This window comes from Myotis lucifugus, unplaced genomic scaffold (assembly GCF_000147115.1).
Source record: "Myotis lucifugus unplaced genomic scaffold, Myoluc2.0 scaffold_38, whole genome shotgun sequence".
Classification (NCBI taxonomy): domain Eukaryota; kingdom Metazoa; phylum Chordata; class Mammalia; order Chiroptera; family Vespertilionidae; genus Myotis; species Myotis lucifugus.
In genome coordinates, this window is record NW_005871086.1 from 2567248 (window position 1) to 2574081 (window position 6834).

Consider the following 6834-nt stretch of genomic DNA (forward strand, 5'->3'; position numbering starts at 1 on the left):
ATATCCAAACACTATACAATGGAGTTGTCTGCTCTTGTTGACCATACTTAAGTTTTGTACACTGAGTAAAAAATCCATTGGGTATTTTAAGATCAATGGAGTTCATAAAGTTCAGGTTTGTGTTATAATGAAGAGTTTTAAGTCCTTTGTATCATTTCCTGAAAGTGTAGAGAACAGTTCAAAACCTACGTGTTTTTAAAGGGAAGGAAGAAAAAAACACAACACTAGGTGTTCCTGAAAATATACCATTAAATATTAATGTTTTCATTCTGAAAACTTTTTGAGGGGTTACTGAGCATTTCGAATGATTATACTTAACCAACGGCTCCATTAGGTTCGAAAGCAAATTATTTAATAAGAAAGCAGCTTACACTATTAGCAGCAGTGCATTTAAATTCATTCATCAGTTGTCCAGCTTTGATTGCCTCTGTGCCCAGCACAGTGTTAGCACAATAGCTAAACAGCAGAAATGTGCCTGAGTAACCTCCTCAAAATTCTGAGGGTATGAGATTAACAAACAAACAAATATATATGTGTATATACTAGTATAATGCTCTATATTAGTGGGCGTATGCTGAACTGAACTGAGCTAATCAGTAAAGCTTCTGCAAAGAACTGACAATTGAAGGATGGATATAGGCCACTGAATAGAAAAGTATGAATGGGAATTTAGTGAGGAAACTGTTCAAAGACTTGGAATTGAGAATGAAAAGGATTCTTCTAGGAACACTAAATAAGTCTGTCTGGTCTATTTGGAAAGTTACTACTGAGAAAAATAAGATGTGTGCAAGACTGAGGAACGTTGTGTAAGATATCTATCAAAGAAGTTTAGGCTTGATATGTATATGAGCAGAGAGAGAGATGATTTTGGAAGTTTTATAACTTTTCTTTTTTAAAAAAATATATTTTTATTGATTTCAGAGAGGAAGGGAGAGGGAGAGAGAGATAGAAACATCAATGATGAGAGACAAACATTGATTGGCTGTCTCCTGCATGCCCCACACTGGGGATCAACCTGAAACCCTGGTATATGCCCTGACTGGGAATTGAACCATGACCTCCTGGTTCATAGAGCAATGCTCAACCATTGAGCCGCAGAAGTTTTATAATTTTTAAATGTATGGCTTTCAATGGGGGCAGTCGGCCTCCCCCCACCCCCATCTCCAACCCCCCCTACACATTTGGCAATGTCACAAGAGGAAGAGATGGGAGATGCCACTGGCACCCAGTGGATAGAGGCCAGGAATGCTACTAAACATCCTACAATAGGATAGCCCCTTCATAAGAAATAATTACGCCCAGCATCAGTGGCCCTGAGATTGAGAATCACTATTTTAAGTTGATTGTTTATATGGCCAGCTCTGTTTCCATATGCTGTAGATAAGTCTGAATGATGAGTTTTAGGAGCATGTGTGCAAGCAATAGTAAGTTGGGGAGAAGTGGGCTCAGAGACCTCAAGAGAAAGAAGGCTGTTGTTAGAGTCCTGGGGAAGGGAGAGGCTGGAGGAAATAGGATGAGAGCAACGAGAATAGACAAGGAGTGGTAAAATGAGACAATTTTTTAAAATAGGATTGTTTTCTAAGTTTGAAAATAATGCATAGTTATGGTAAAAAAAAATTTAGGAAATGTAGAGAAAGTGAAAGAACAATTGTAGAGTGGTTCCTTTCAAATCTTTTTTTATGCTGATAACTATTTTCTCTTTTATAAAACTAGGATTATACATTTTTCTTCCTATGGCGGTTGGGTGTTTTGTTTTGACTCAGCATATCATGAATATTTCTCATTTTCATTTGAAAAAAATGTTTTTTTTAATGGTCAGTCTTTGTTTTTTGTATGTATTCTTTTGAAATTGGGAATTTTGCTTTATATTCACAGGAGACATTTTGAAGGAAGAAATATTAGAATATGATGACTGATTAACTATAGAAAAAACTGAGGGTAAAAGTCTACGGTATCTCCAAGGTTTTAAATCTGGGAAGTTAAAAGAATGGTGGAGCTACTGAAAGAAATATACACACTCGTAATACTTTTCATTTTAGGTATGTAAACTGCCATTCACAGAGACACATAATAACATTTGAATGAGGACCCTTGATGCCTATCACCTCACATTCTTCCTAAAACTCCTATAGTTAATCTTCCTTTAATTTTCTTTTCTTTTAATTTTCTATTTTTTTTTTTTTTTTTTTTACTTTTTGTTTTTTTTTGTACTAAGCTTATTTTTCAGTTCTTTCTTAGCAAGTCTTCCCCTTCACCTTTCTTGGAAAGGTTTTTAGAAATACATTTTCTGTTAAAATCCTAAATAAGGCTCAAATTTATATTGAATTTTACTTTGAGGATTAAAAGAACTAGTTTGGGATTTTTTAATGTATAGATTGCTACAGTTTATAAGCAAGGGTGAGTATAATTCTTTGCGGGAAGGAGAAACTATCTTTAAAAATGCTTGCCAAGGCCCAGTTGGTGTGGCTTAGTGGTTGAGTTTCTACCTATGAACCAGGACTTTCTGGTTGGATTCTTGGTCAGGGCACATGCATAGGTTGCCACTGGATCCCCAGTAGGGGGTGTGCAGGAGGCAGCCAATCAATGTCTTTTTTTTTATATATAATATATTTTTATTGATTTCAGAGAGAAAGGGAGAGGGAGAGAGAGCTAGAAACATCAATGATGAGAGAGAATCATTGATTGGCTGCCTCCTGCACACCCCTTACTGGGGATTGAGCCTACAACCCAAGTATGTGCCCCTGACCAGAATCGAACCCAGGGCTCTTCAGTCCAGAGGCTGATGCTCTATCCACGGAGCCAAACCAGTTAGGGCTCGATGATTCTTATCATTGATGTTTCTATTGCCCTCTCCCTTTCTCTCTGAAATCAATTAAAAATATATATATATTTTAAAAATGCTTGCCCAGTGATGGGATGCCTCATAATATCACACCAGTCAGTATTACATTCGTACTTTATCAATCATTATATTTATTCAATTAATTTGATGCTTTCTGGAAAATGTATTTAGGAAAGTAAATTTTTAAAACACCCCTTAAATGTAATACAAATGGTACTTTTACTGGAAGCATACACTTTTCAGGTTGGATAGGATATAATTATACATTGTTGGATTAAAATGCTGTGTTTTCGCCTGACCAGCTTGGCTCAGTGGTTGAGCATCAACCTATGAACCAGATCATGGTTCAATTCCAGGTCAGGGCACAGGCCTGGGTTGCAGGCTTGGTCCCCCAGTAGATGGCATGCAGGAGGCAACCAATCAATGATCCTCTCTCATCGTTGATGTTTCTATCTCTCTCTTTCTCTCCCTTCCTCTCTGAAATCAATAAAAATCTATATAATAAAGAGGTAATATGCTAATTTGTCCATTACGGTGTCCCAGTCATGACCAGTCTGTGGGCAGGGCCAGGTGTGGGGACTTCTGCCCCCAGCGCTAACATCACGCTGCCTGTGCGTCCCCATTCAGCACTGGTATGATGCTGCGGGGCAGGGGGTGGGGTGGGGGGGGGGCGCTGGGCTTGATGGGGGACCTCAGGCCGTGCCCCCTGCCCCAGCACCCGGCCGGGAGACCTAAGACTGTGCCCCCCACCCCAGTGCCGGGCTGGGAGACCTCAGGCTGTGGCCCCCGCCCAGAGGTCTTGACGGGGACCTCAGGCCACACCCCTCGCATGGCGGGGCTTGACACGGGACCTCAGGCCGCAAGCCCTGGCGCCGGGCTGGGGGACCTGAGGCTGCGCCCCCATCTGGAGGGGCTTGACGGGGGTGGGACTGGCCGGGTCTGGGTCTCCTGCTTTCCAAGCTTGTGAGGGTGGTGGGTGGGGACTTGACTCTAGGGCCCACAGCATGTTCCAGACTCTTGACAGGAGGGAGATTTTATATACATTTTACTAATTTTCTTTCATCTCTGACACTTCTATTATAGAGAAAGGGCAAATAGCAATATTAAAATATTCTCATTAATTCTCTTGTAATGTGCACGAATTTCATGCACCGGGCCACTAGTATATAAAATAAAATACCGTGTTTTCTACTTTGTGCTCATCTCCAAGTATCTTCTGATTGCTAATATCAATTAACTTTGGGAAAGTTTTATATTTTCTTTGTTCTTAGGACACGAGAGAAATAAAAGAAAGAGTAACTATTAAGGGTTCTAGTTTCAATGTATTAAGTTCAAGAATAGATGGCTGTTAGACACTCACATGGAGCTGACTTGTGGGTGTTTAAGAAATGAATCCAAAGCTTAGGGGAAACATTGAGATAAGTTGTTTATTTTTTTAATGAATAGGTTAAATTTTATTACAGTTAAGTCTTGGACCTGGGAGTCATTATACCTCCCTAAGGTAGTGTTTGACTCCTTTGCTGGAGAAGAGAGTATTCTCTAAGAGAAGGGGACATTTTCAAACTTCAGTATATATTCTGATCTCAGCCCAGGACATATAGTGGTAACACACCGCTGTAACTGATGGGGCTGTGCAGTAATCTCAATTTAAGCATTGGAGTATAAGAAAGATTAAGAACCATTATTATAAAAGGACTCTAGCATAATCTTTTGTTGATTTCTTTAATTCTCAAAGGGCAATTTATCCTTATATCAAGGTCTTAGGATATCCTTCACATACTTATCAGGTACTACAGAAATTAATCACAAGTGTTAATAGTTTGGTAATAGATTTGTCCCAAATCATGAAGATAGAGTGTTAAAATTAGTGTATATTAACCTATCTTTTTGAGAGTCGTATATCTTATTGGTATATCCTTTCATACATAGAGCCCATCTATCTTGAAAGCTTCAGAAATATCTTTAGTAGTTAAACAAGGAGTCAAAAAGGATCCTTAAGGTGACATTGTTTTGTATATGTATTTACATATATTTCTATTTATGAGTTTAAGAAGACAATTAGAAAGGGTTAGAGTATTTTTCCTCCCTGTGAATATTTCCAGAAAAACATTGGACTGTTCTAAGAGGGAGAGTAAGGGATATTTACCAAAATATGCTAAGAAGATAATCATCTACTTGGCTTAAGAAACTCCAAGTGTTCCCAAAGATTCAGGCATTTATATAGCCATTTAAGAAGAAATGTTTAGTATACTATTAGTACATTTTACTTTCGTTGAAAGTAAAAGTCTAAAAGGGAAACATCTCCCTCTCACCTAATCCCCCAGTCACACATAGTTTCTCTCTAGAAGTGATATTTGTCCCCAGTTTCTTATATATCCTTCCAAAGATATTCAGTGAATATATAAGCAATCACTCATGTACACTTTTTGTTTTTACCTAAGTGGTAGCATACTGTTCTGCACCTGCTCCCCCACCCCCTCTTCCAATATAAAGTCATTGAAAAATTTAAAGTTATTGGTCCAAAACCACTGATAAAGATGATGATAAACAACCACCTAGCTCTCAGAATTTAGCAAACTTCATGTTCCCATTATTAATTCTAATTCCTTAATGTAGTGTGCTCAGTGGACCTCATTATTAAAACTGAAGAAGAGGTGGTGGGAATGGTAATTCCCCTTTAACATCAATTTTGTACTTTTTATTTCAGGGTGACTTACTTGGTCATAAGAAAGTTGGAATTCAGTTTGGTCTATTGATTGTAATGATGTGTTACCATGTTGTACCTCCTGAATCTCCAAAAATCTGTGTTTTCATGCTTGACCTGAAATTTGACATTGTTTCTCAGACCAGCCTTCCATGGGAAACTGAATTAAGAGAAGGTGGTGTGATGAATCATCATTCAGCCAATACAAACACTGTCGGGGTTTATTTCAGGTATTAGGGGTTTTGAGTTGTTCTGAACATGGAATCAGATTAAGGGGATTTGTTAAATTCATTTCCTATAATAAACCTAGCAAGTGTAGGAGATATTCCAGGTAATTTGATGGGGTGCCCTTTCCCTGGACAGTGCATGAATAAGTACTGCCTGTATTTGTTTCTGTGCTTCCCTTTTTCTTCTTCTCAGTGTTGTTCATCTCCTTCCCCCAGTTGGTGCCCTCTTTGACACATTCTTTCAAAATGTTGACTTTCAATTAGATTATAACCTTAGAAGGGATTAAAAGGCTCCAAACATAACTAAACAACTCAATAGAATGTATCATTACTCCAGCAATCTAATAGTGTCTCATATAGCTTTAAAAGCACAGTTAACATAACATTCTCTTTGTTACTTTTAGAGTACAAGTGTTTGCTGCCTTTGTAACTCCCCTCTCCACTCCTTGTCAAATATACCTAAGAAAGATATGTCACACTTAGGGAATCATGTGATCTTTTTAATCTGGCTTCACATTAAAGAGTTTTTGTTTTTGTTTGTTTTCAATTCTTATAATAAGTTATACCAGCTCTATACTGGATCACATGATTGTTCAGCCCAACATTTGTTTTGAACACTTGTAATAGTTATGAAAATTAGTTTTACACATTGATTAAAATTTAGTGGAACACCTACTGAGAATCACTAGGCGAGTCCTGCTGTACTAGAAGCTATTACTCTGTAAAATGATTCTATAAATATCTTTGCTTTATACCATGCTCTTCTACTTCATAGCTTAACTTAAAGAGCAATTTTTCTTCCTAAGTTCTTTAGATAAGTCATTAGGGATATCACCATGCTTAACATATTGTATTACAATTGCTTGTTTTTGTTTTTCCCATTATAACCCTTGTGGAGGATGATGAGAATTTTGTTCCAAGAAAGGGAAGTTCAAGGGTACGAGCAGAAATGAAGGCTGGAAAGTTACCAGTGGCAATAATGTAGGTATATATATAGCTAAGATGTCAGGTCACCAACTTTATAAATTTTAAATTAATCAGTGTTTTTGACTAAGAAATTG

The 6834-nt window shown here is 37.8% G+C and overlaps 1 protein-coding gene across 2 annotated transcripts in view; it reads left to right on the top strand.

Moving 5' to 3' along the window:
• Positions 1–1877: 1877 nt before the first annotated feature.
• Positions 1878–6834, top strand: part of KATNBL1 (katanin regulatory subunit B1 like 1) — a 40570-nt gene continuing 35613 nt past the window's right edge. Inside the window, exon 1 of one of the 2 annotated variants that reach the window (XM_023752889.1) lies at positions 1878–2039. The gene's annotated coding sequence lies outside the window, so the exon portion shown is untranslated. The remainder of the gene's footprint in view (positions 2040–6834) is intronic. The other variant, XM_014454736.2, reaches the window with a different exon arrangement.